At 38.3% G+C, this 12,649-nt stretch overlaps 1 protein-coding gene across 2 annotated transcripts in view; it reads right to left on the bottom strand.

Moving 5' to 3' along the window:
* ubac1 (UBA domain containing 1) overlaps positions 1-12,649 on the bottom strand; it is a 53,209-nt gene that overhangs the window by 18,638 nt on the left and 21,922 nt on the right. The gene's annotated exons all lie outside the window — the stretch shown is intronic.

Consider the following 12,649-nt stretch of genomic DNA (forward strand, 5'->3'; position numbering starts at 1 on the left):
TACAACACTGGCCAAAAAACCAGGGGTGTAAAAGATTACAGGCTAGATGGGAATGCAGACAAAGGTCAAAAATCAGACCAGCCATGATTTCATCTGAAGGTGGACCAGGCTTGAGGGGCCAAATGGCAGCCTCCTGCTCCTTATGTGACTGCATGAGCAGCGAGTTCATTATCCTGGTGCAGAACAACTGAACTATTTTAAGCAGCTGCAGTGAGCGAGTCAAGTTGTGTTATAGAGCAGCTGAGAATGAATGGGTTACAATGTCGACAATGCCTGGTTTTATTAATTAGATCACAGCTTCTCAAAGACAGGAAGGAATGCTAATACAAATACATCTCATTGAATAGGATCATAGTACTGCAGCTACACAAATATTGACAACTAGAATTCACCACAAAAAACGTGAAGTTGTACCATAAAACAGGTCAATAATAGTTCTTTCAATTGAGAATTAGAATACTTTTAATAACATGGATAAAATTGTTAGCCTGAGATAAAGCTTTATTTTATTTTGCACAAGTCAAACCTACATATCACACTTGGCCAAGAGGCACAACACTCAAAGATACAAGGCAGCTGGTCATTTTCTGCTGGGTATTCTGACCAGAAGACCATTTCAACTACTCTACCACTTTCCCCCTCCTACAGAAAACCAGTTATCCCCAGGATGACTATTCGAGGAATTACTTGCACGTCACTGACATTGTTCAAGATGTGAAAAAAAATTCCACAGCCATCTGTAGTCTCGTCTCACAGGAACTCCCTATCCAACAGCACAACATTACAAGGACTGCAGCAGTACAAGGCAGCTGTCCACCACCTTCATAGACAGTTATGGGCAATAAATACTGCTGTAGCTAGTTACACCCATATCCCACAAGTGAATATAAGGAGAATACTGTTGGAATTCAGGGAAAATGGGAGCCCTTTTGCACAAACTATTCCACAAGCAGTAATTATATAAATGACTAGATAATTTGCTTTCATGTTATAGTGGAGTAAGTATTGGCTAGGACACTGAAGATACTCCCTTCATCTCTTAGTGTTATGGAATTTCTTGTCCACCCATGAGTTTAACATCTGAAAGACAGCTCTCCCGCCGGTGTAATGTTCCACTGGAGTGTCAATCTTGACTTTGTGCTCAAGAGTCGGATGCAAACCCACTATCTTGAGACATAGGCACTTAGCCATATCTGACATCCATTTGGCATGGTAGGACCACTAAGATCTCAGGAGAGTAGCCTGGCCATTACTACTCATCTGTGTGCGCTCATTCTATTCAATTTCCACACCCACACATTGCACCAAAATCAACATTGAGGTTGAAAAACTGCAAATGCTAGAAATCTGAAATTAAAATAGAAAATGCTGGAAATGCAACTGGTTGGTTTGTAATTTAAACTGGCTACTGCTTTCCCCAACAAGCCAGGAGCCTTATTTGGGCTGGTAATCTGATCCATACTTGCACTGTTTACTCAAAACAGCCCTGCCAAACATTTAGGGCAATTGGCAACTTCCATTATGAAACTCACGGTGTAATCCTATACAGATGCATCTCTGGGAATGCTGGAGAAAATGAGCCTGCATCCCCTCAAGATTCTGCAACTTTTTAAACTTGTGCCCAGCACTCTTAGTCCATACTACTTACAATGTTGTCAGCACTTCCAGCAATTGTTTAATATAGTTGATCTATTCACATTTGAAACAAATTTATTTATTCACACAGGATAATGCTGTAATTTAAGTCATTTAGTGGTGCATTTTGAAAGTGAGTTATACAAATAAAATCAAAAGACTCATTTAAATCTTTTATTGCAAATAAATAAATTCCAAATACTTTGTTAAATAACCTGAAATCATAGTTCACATTAGTATCAGAACTGTGCACTTCACAATCCACAAAACCAGTTCACAGTCACTCCAAATAGGTACAGGAAACAGGGGAAATTGTGCCAATGATCTGACTTGGGAAAGAACAGCTTTCAACAAATGAAGGCTGTTTTACAAGCAATTGATCAGAACACAGAAAAGACAGATGCAACACAGAATTGCAATGCATTTTCACCAAGAGCTGCACTGGTCTGTGGAAATCTGGGCTGCAATACTCTATAAATTCTGAGGGACAGCAGGAATGCTCGAATGCACTTTTCCCTGGTCTACCAGATGCAATCAAAATTGCACCACAATAAATTGTGACACAATTAAACACAGTAAGTGTTACTTAAAATTCTCTCGTTTCTTCTAATAATCTTTAGATTTTGGACTGCCATGAATGCTGGAGTGTGCATTGCTAACCATACTTTATGTAAAATTAGAGCAGACTGCTGTTAGTAAATGAAGACAGCATTTTAGTCTAGATTGCCTCAAGATGAATTGTATATTAAATTCTCATATGCAGTATTGAACCCTGATGCATTAATCTAGACCACGAACTTTCTGCTCAGACCTAATGATAGTAGATTTACATCATCTGCTGTTTTCATTGCAAAGACCTTTTAAGTGGGCTGGGCCAGTGAAATCAATGCACAACACAATGAGCCAACTCTCATCTTTCTCTTCCTGACCCAATCTCCACTTCCTTCTGTTGAATCATATTTGTATTATCTGGCAGGGCTGGATTCTGAAAATTGTGGATTCTTGCAATACAAGAGACCATTCAATATATTGAGTTCTTTGAAAGTGTTATTCAATTAGTCTCGCATACCCATAGCTGACCCAAAGCTCTGCAGATTTCTCCATGGGACAACATTGAAAATGAAAAGAATGCATTGATCAAAGCCTGTGTTTTGAATCAGCTACCAATCTTACAAAAGCACAAGATAAAACCAGGGAGGAGGAGGAGGAGGATCGACATGTCTATCTTCCCAAGACCTGGTTCAGTTCAGCCAAATGCAGTCATACAATAAAATCATCCTCCCCGCCCCCCGAAACAATAAAAGTATTTTTCCTTCATTTTCTATAACTTGCAGGGAACTTGGCCACAAGTTCACAAAATAAAGGAAATTATCAATACTGAAGTATGCGGCACATTATGGATGGTACTTCTGCTATATATAGATAATACCCATAAGGAGTGCAAGGTCAAAATTAGTATTCTTTTCCCAATAGCTGACACAAGTTATAATGATTGAGCAGGTGAGTTTGGATTATGAATGCTCCAGGACCACCCCCCCCCCCCCCCCCCCCCACAAAAACTCTACAGGACTAGCCCTATTTGATGACACTCCAACATTAAACACTGATAATGTTGCTCTAACAGAACAATATAACCAAGAGTTAATGCTCTGGATTTTGAAAAAAAATAAGTAGAGAAGCAAGCAAGATCAAGGTTGCAGTACAACTCTAAAGAGTTTAGTGGCAGACTTATGGAACTCATTAGCCAAATCAATGCCACAATTAACAATTACAGCAGATCAACTAAGAATGTGTGTGGATAAGTAATGCCAACTAGAGCTTTATCAACAGTTGCAGGAGATGCCTGTGATATTTGCAGCTGGATTCCCAAAAGAAATCCATTGACCAGAGATTTTAGTCAATGACAATGAACATAGGCAAGAAATATCATGGTTAGTTTTCCAGCATCATTTATATTAAAAATGAATGCTCACTTCTTCTGCTTCTCACTACAAGTTCTGTAGTGCATCAAAAGGCAAACCTTTTTGCTGCACTACAGGACTCAAATCTGACAGGGTGCAAGGACCTGTTTTTACCTTGGAGTAAAATATTACACATCATGGACCACAATCCTGGTAAAAATGAAAGGGGACAGAATCCAATGTGATAAATGCAGCCAAAGAGTCTGGTTGCAGAGAGCTTCTTTGTACTCGGGCCTAGCCAAGCCCTTTATGTTCTCTCTCTGTCACATCTTCCAACACCCCACTCTCTCCCACATCAAATTGTCACATCAATTATTTCTATTACACACCAATCATTATCTAGCTCGAGAATGCAGAACAGTTAAAATAAGGTGGCTGCATTTGACCTCTAACCATCTGAACACATCAAGTGACGATTACCACAAATTGCTGATACATTCAAGCTCAAGATTTGAGCAAGTCACTGTTTAAAAACACTGGAAATTTTGAAGAGCTGGTCTCTTTCAGAAATAAAACAAAAACAGCACAATTAGAATAATAAGGAAATTAAATAATTCTTCAGTTCAAATCATGAGATCAATTTAAGTCCAAAGTCAAAACAATTACTACACATTACCTGATACAGGGATGATCAAATGTATTTGTCCCATCTGCTTTTGCATCCTATGCAGGTAAGAACATGGCTGTAAATCAAATGAAACAAACCATAGTGCTTGCAGCGTCTAAGGGACATTTTGTAAATTAACTATAGGTTCAAGATGAGTGGCAGAAAGTGGCAATTACTGCTGCAAGAATATGATGACAGCAATGAACATGATGGAATACACAACTATCTTATATTTTTTTAAAGTTAACTATGATAAATGAGGAACCATGAGGAGGGCAGCAGGCTCTGTAGCTAATATTGGAGTGCACAAGTCTGCATTTTACTTCCTTATTGAGCCATGGATCAGAGCAACATGTAATGCAAATCAAGTCAGCCATGTATCTGGTAAACACAGGTGCATGTACCACATACAACTAAATCACTAGTGACCTGCATAGTACAGGGAAAGTTCCTATGAAGTTGATTAAACAAATCAGTGAAGGTTACATTCTTAGCAAGTCTTACATCTCTATACAAATTCAGAGAGGTGCAGATGGCACACACTCTGGGTCAGATTTAACAGATTGTGATTATTAGTGGGAACCCCACTGGGTAGTTTTCCCCTCCTCTTCCAAGGTTATGGCAGTAAATAGACGCAAGCTTGCATCCTAGAGTCTTTCACATACAGACATCAGAAAGCCCAACCTTTGAAAATTTAAATGGGATGTCTTGATTAAGCAAACTCAGCAAGTTGCTTAAATTCCTTTGAGAAGGGATTGAAATAGCAAGCTCAAGGTAACAGACATCAGTAACAGAAAATACATCTCCAGACTATACAACCACCATCTTTTGTCAATTCTAAACCCTTTTAATAATGTACAAAATGATTTGCCCTCTCCAGGCAACAGGCAGTCAAGCCATTTGTTACATAAATTAACATTACTAATAGTCAAATATCATACACCTACTGAATTTAAATACAAACTGAAAATTCAGAGAAAACACTAAACAATTCAACACCCACCCATAAATATTTCCTTTTGTCAAGTAAATGTATACTTTTAAAATGCATCTCTAAATGGGGATTTCTTCTGCTTGTAATCTTGTGTTTTTTTTAAATTATCATTGAACTGAAGAATCAAGAGAACCATTAAAATATCTGCAAACTGGAACCTGGATTTCGACAGAGCCTTATATAATCTCAGGATGCCTTCAACCACTTGTACCTACTGACATATTTGGAATTGTAATCACTATTGTTGGTAGAAAACTCAGCAATTAGTCCACAGCAATGTGATAGAGGTGACCATGGTGGGCCGAAGGGCCTGTTTCCGTGCTGTACAATTCAGTGTCCAGTGATTTTGACTGAGGAATAGGTGCTTGGGACTCCAGACTGGCTCTAAATGCATTCTCTAAATTGGCTCTAAAATAACTTTTTCAAAATTATGCCATTACATGTTTAATATCCTCTCAAAAGCACAGACGGCACCTCAAATTACTATCCCTTATAAAATAAAGTACCTCTGAGTTCAGCACTAAAGTGTCAATCTGGATTACATGCTCAATTCTCCAGCGTGGGGCTGGAACACACAACCATACGACTGAGGCAAAGCTGTCTATTCTACCTTACTGTAGTTGTTTCATTACATGGAAGCCCATGGAAGTGATCTCTAATTCTGCTAAGGATCAAAGCACCAGAAGCAACGTGATAAAATATCCAGCACACAATGCATAATGAAAAGCTCCTTTACAAATTTGATCAACTAGAAATGAACCATCTGTACCATTTGCCCTATAGTGGGCATTATTCCAAATGCAGATCCTGCTGTGATATGGACAGTGCTTCCAGGTAAGATGGAGAGATCTCAATGACCTCAGGCTCCAAGTTTTGAAACAAAGATCAAAAGCAGATAATATATTTTTATATTAATGGACACACAAATCTTTGATTGAGATCAATGTGAAATAGTTAGAGGTCCAGCACAACTCTACAGACAGGTGTTTATTTTTGGTTGCTTTCATTTAACTTCGATTGTAGAAGCCGACTTTACACGAGAGTAATACTAAGTGGTTTCAATTCCCAGACCCCAGTGTTACAGGGGGCAGGGGAGGAGAAAGGGAGTTCTGTTCCCAGAAAGTGGCCCACATCGCGATTTCCCCCCCCCCCCCACAAAGTCACGTCATTTGAGCATGTGTCAAGAAATGAGAATTGAAAAAGAAATTCTAATTTTTTCAATGTAAATTTTGTAAGAGCAAATTTATATTCCATATTCCAGATTTCTTTTGGTAGTGATTTGTGAATTCCACAAGGGTAAATTTATGTTACCTGGGCAGCCGTAACACAAGTGTGTGCCTGTAATGGAGAGCATGTGATAGCCAGGTGTGTGGGGGAGGAGTGTGGGTGAGGGAATAGGTGGAGGGAAAAAGCAGGCTGGCAATTCTGCAGCCACCACAGGAACGAGTGCATATGCTTGTTTTTAAATACACAGAAGTGCTGCAACTGCCAGACGTGCTAAGTTGTTATCTTTTGTAAAAGTATGCCCAAAAGCTAAATCCAGTTAGATGAAATGTCTACACCTGTACTAAAACAAATTTAAAAAGTGTAAACCATTTATCTTACACCAAAATGATCTTCATCTTAAAATGAATTGCAGAACACTTAGCAACACTGACATTTGTTAACAATATCTGGAATAAAATGTGATTCCTAATATACATTTCTCTCTCCCCTTCTAGCATCTCTAAATTATGCATCAATTTGATTACAAAACTCAAATCCCAATATTAAATTTTGATGAATTCATTACAATTTGCAAATTCATTTTCAGGTCAAAATGGCTAAACATTTTGAAGACACACCTCACCCTTCCTGCTGCACACCATTCTCAATAATACTTGGTAAAGTACAGTTCAGTAATTCAAAGTATAAACAATTCAACTTTTGCAATTGTGACAAACTGAAAATTTTAAAATGATATAACAGTATATTAACCAATCCTATCTTTGCAGGGGTGGGGTTTAGTGGTCAGAAGGAAATACAAATACCTGTGATCTGTAACAAAAGATAGACTTAACGAATTGCAAAGAATTTACGTAGGCCACTTAAAGAAATGTTAAGCGATTTATCAATATGAAAATGTTTACTCTCATCTGCTGCAGAATATTGCATTTTGGATGGCTTTTATCAGTCACCCCTCAATGCAGTAACTGATTTGTACGAATTCAGTGTATTGTCCACAGCTCAGGCCTGGCAAAATGACATCAGTAAAAAGATCTTGCATTTATATAGTACCTTTCACAATAGGAGTACTTTCTAGTTTTAAGATGGGAAATGTGGCAGCTAATTTGTGAATACCAAGCTCCCATAATAACCTGAAATAACCACATAATCAACTTTTTAAATAAATGTTGATTAAAAGATGAATATTGGCAGGAATATTGGAGAAAGAATCTGACTTCATCCAAACAAGCAATGAAGCAAGCTCAGATGGCAGTAGATACCCTGGCCAAAGTTAACCCTTCACCAATCTAACAGAATTTGGCTTTGGAATGTTATTTAATTGACAGCTCATTTTTATGCAGTAACATTTCTGGAGGGTGAACACATGGGCCAACTTATGGTGCACTTTATGGGCATTCTTCAAAAGGGTACAGGGAAAACAAAAATCTTTAAATGAATGCAGAAAAGTGAAGAGGGTCATCAACATTGCACATCATAAAAGAAAAATGGGAATCCTAGCAAAAGGGCCAAGGCCCAGACTACAGATTGAATCAAAAGATCAGGTGATTTAACAAGTACTAGATGTTAACAAATGGCAATAACAAGCCTGCAGATGGTAGGAACAAAATTGGGACTCTTGAAGATCTGACAAAGAAAACATCAGAATCACATGGGGTGCTGGCACTTGTGTAGTGGCAGAGGTGAGTGCAAGTTTGAAGGATTGCATTTATTTAGAGCTTTGAAGGTTTGAGGAAAATTAGATTATTGCTGGTTGTGACAGCTTCCAAATCAGAAAGCAGACAGAGATAGTTGCAAGACAGTTTGGTGGCTAGAGGTGCAAGACCAATGGTATGAACAGTTAGGAAGATTACTGAGTAAAAACAAACAAGAGAAAGAGTCAAGCACGGCACACTCATCAGCAACCAGTGTACTATTTGAGCTTCACTAATCAAATATCTGTGCCACTGTGTAGATCTGCCTACATTGATTCTCACCATCCCACATCCTTTATTTTTCCTCCTCTTGGTGCTGCAGTCATACCACCCACTCTGACACTAGTATGTAGAACATTTTTAAATAGTCGTGTACGTTGATATCACATTAGCAAAGATAAGTGCCCATTCCAGCTAAAGGTCACTCCATTTCCATTAGGCCTCAATGCAGACATTACATTGTATTACTAACATAATTAACATAAACCACAATCTATAGACTGAAAGTCTACACTTGGACAAATGCAAATGGTCATTTGCCATTTTATTAAACTTGTTCCATTGAATTATTAAAAACAGGTAGAGTACATTTAAAAAATTATTTTCTAATTCACAGAATCACTCCACTTGTAATGCAGCTGATTTTAATTATAAATAAATTACCATTTTCCCCCCCAAACCCTAAAAAGGAATCTCTTCTTAAAAAAGTAGAATACAAATAATGAATATAAGAAATCAACTAAGAGCTGGAAAAAACACAATCAAGGTATCAGCATCTAAAACTGTACAAAGGTTCTTTTAAGATAATCCACACTCCCCAAGCTTGCAGATGCACTGTGGATTAGCAACATTTTCCCTTCCTTCTGATTTCATTAGTTAATACTAAAAGTGTTTGTTCCTGCAAATGGATGCTGCAATTAGCTCTTGGCAGCAATTCCCAATAGCACGAGATCTGCATTGTGCATTGGTAAACTCAAACAGAGGCGAGGACAGATTAGAAAGTGTGACTCACTAACATTTTAAAAGATGCATAAAACTGTCGATCAGAAATAAATGATCTTATTTGGTAGAATTCAATCCGAAAGCTTATACATCAACATCCATTGAACATTTTCTATTACATATCACTTGACAGGAGGGAAACAGTGTCATTTTAATATTAAATGTTTTAAAATTTATTTTGCAAGTTACTTTGTCTCTACAATAATGGAATCAGTTTTTTTGATTTGTCCAATAATGCTTCACTCAGGTCAACCTTTATCTAAACAATATAAAGTACAGGCAGCCCCCATATTACCCGGGGGGGGGGGGGGGGGGGGTTGCGTTCCTAATAAGCCAGCTGCATGGTGATTTTCCATAACCCAAAGCTGCATCATCTGTATGCACATCAAGAAACACAAGTTGAAAAAATATTTAGTTTTCCCACATAAATTCTGTGGGCAAATTTCATTTTATCTCTCTAATTTTTGGATAGTGATTTGCGAAGTCTGTAAGGGCGAATTTTTGTAACCCAAATGGCGATAACCTGTAATTAATTGTGCAAGATGGGATGAGTGTTAGCAACAACAGAAAGGGTATGTTGCTTCAAAGTAGTTATGCAAATTAATCATTCAATGGCAATACACACTTAAAATGACAAAATTTCTTCCGAATTGACAAAAGGGTGGTGCCAGATCAAGCAGATGAGCAGAAAACTTCGGACAATTGATTCACGATTAGAGACCCAATTTCAAATTCCTATAATTTTGCATGGGCCTTTAGCAGGAAAAAGGTTTTCTATTTATAATGACTTTGTTTCATGCAGGAGGACATAGGTAGGAGTGATCTGTTCTAGGGCTGACAATGAATGAATGGCACATGGGAAAGTGAAAGGACTATCTTGCCCCATTTTCCAGAATATTTGATAGATTCTTTGAAGAGCAAGGGGCACACCAGAGTAGCTCAAGGGATGAAACAGAGTCAAGTTCACTGGTCATCAAATTTCACTATGTATAGCATTTGAGGTAAAGCATCTCAAGGGACTGAAAATCCAATGTTACATGGTCAGACAGGCATGAACTGAGAAGTGAACCAAACACATTCACAACCTAAATGACTTGGCTCCCTCAATGGCAACCCACATGCTGCCACAGACAAAGAGTACAAATAGCAATTACTCAGTAAGCAGATCATGTGAGAAGTTACCTCATTCTCCAGAGAGGATTTTGTTCCCTTGCAAATGAAAATTTGCAAATCAAACAGAAAAAAATTCATTCCAAAGAAGTGTGAGGTAATGCCTTTGGGGGAGTGCAAACAGTGAGAAAATACCCAATAAACAATAGGATACCCTGCAGGAGAATTTTGTTGGTGGATCCCAAAAGATAGCAAAGCTAATGAATAAATGATGATGACGATGAGTGGAACACTTCTCCATAGCTGGCAAAAGCAAAGAATACAAGAGCAAGGTCAAGCTGAAGATAGAACAGTCATTAGGTTAGAGCTGGTGTGCTGCTCTGAAGGATGTGATAAGCATTGGTTGGGGGGGGGGGGGGGGGGGGGGCGTGGGGAATTTATTTCATCCAAAGATCGACAGGGTCCTTGAACACTCAACCTGGGAGGGTGGTGGAGATAAAAACCCTTTTAACATAAGAGAAATACCAGGATAAGCATTCACTATGCAGAAAACTACAAGACAACTGACCAAGACCTGGCAAGTAGGATAATTCTTCATTGCTCTTTTGGCTGGCATGGTATGGGTCACTTTAAATGTCATAAATGTCTACAATTCTAAGAAATGAATGACACCCAAATGCTATGCAGTGATATCACCCCTCATCCTCCTGCTTTGAGAACCAAAATGCCTACTGGTACTATTCATTGGGCTTGCACAAAAATGTTAGGTGCCATAGATTTGTACCTACAGCAATGAATCATCCATGGCTTTTGGGGGGGGGGGGGGGGTGGCTGGTGGTGGAGGAGGGAGTAGGAAGTGCAAGTACATTTGTTAAAACAGAATCTCTGGAATATCTAGAACTATGGAAATGCAAAAATTAATCCAATTTGTGCAATAAAAAAAGTTTTACCAACCACAGCACTTCAGTTCCTCTAGTTACATCTGGGAGAAGGTTCTGCATTGCACAGGTCTCAATCAATAATTCTCCACACTATTTTAAAATTGCCCTTCAGGCAATGAAAGCCATTTCCTGTACAACCCAATCTATTCCAAACCAATCAGGAGACAGGTTAGTTGGTCTGGCTTGTAATGGGAAATGATGTTGAAGATTAAGAAGTCAGGCAGATCTTTTCAAATGAAACAGTAGAAAATTAAAAGTCAACCAAATTTCAAAAAAACAGCAAGCCTGATGCTTCCCCCCCTTTTGATGCAAATCTTTTGACAATCCTTTCAGCCAATATAAATGCAGAAGAGACCTTTCACTCTGCTCAGTCTCTCCTTTTAAAGCACTGGTAGTCTCGCACTCTAAACTACAAACTAATGTCGCTAGTGAATCAGTAGCTCCTGATAATCTCAGTACACTTTTTAAAGAAAGGAGAACACTTATAAAGCACCACAGGGGAAGAACTGCTTTTGCCTTCACATCCAGTGATATCGTAAGTACTTTCCGGAGAAACAGTGATTTTGCTCTACAGGGACCTAAGCATTTCTTCTACTAGGTCTCTTTATTTTGATTGTGCATCAATTGCTGGTATTCATTTAAATGTTACTACTTACAGATGTTCTAGTGTAAAGATATACCCCAGCAACCAAAACATTTCCTTTTCATAAACAGATGACTACTCCAGCATTCAAACCCTAACACCAATTTTAGTATCTCACCACTGTAAAACTAATTTAAAAGCAAAACAACTTCATCTGTTCATGGTAATCAATTTCATTGAATGGATTCATCATCATAAGTCACAATGATTATGGATATTAAATTTTCCCTTTTCCCACAGATGTTACAAGTTGGTGCATGGAAAACCCAGGGATATCACAAGTAAAAACTCATCTGTACAAGTTCTCCAAATACAGCATTCTATATTAAAAAAAAATCAGCATTTATAGATTCCTTAAACACAGCAGTAATGAGCACCTTAGTACCATGTAGTGAAAGAGGAGATCATCTTCCAAAGCTGCAAAGGAATCATTTCTTTTCATTACTTTGAACTTTTCTTTTAAAAAAAGCAGTGGGAGGAGTATTCTTTACTCTAAAAGAGACTTATTTGGCACTGCGAGTATTTTGAACGTTGGACTTCCCGTACATACCCTGATGTTGCTGGGTGCAAGGAAAAGCCAAACTTGCATATTAGCAAAAGATGTGATAAGAAAACCCTTACTCAAGCTACAATTATCACCTTTTATTTTCAACACTAAATCAGTACTGTCTGCAGGACTGCCTCCTTCATGGTGCGCTGCTGCTAATTTTGAGGTTCTTAGAGGACTGAACCTTGATAAGCAAGAGCTTCAAAGCTCTCCACATTAAGGTCATTCCAAGTTTGCTTTGGTGCATTTCTGAAGGAACAGTACTGGTCACCTGTTACCAAAGTCATTCTC

Source organism: Pristis pectinata, chromosome 23, assembly GCF_009764475.1.
Source record: "Pristis pectinata isolate sPriPec2 chromosome 23, sPriPec2.1.pri, whole genome shotgun sequence".
Taxonomy (NCBI): Eukaryota; Metazoa; Chordata; class Chondrichthyes; order Rhinopristiformes; family Pristidae; genus Pristis; species Pristis pectinata.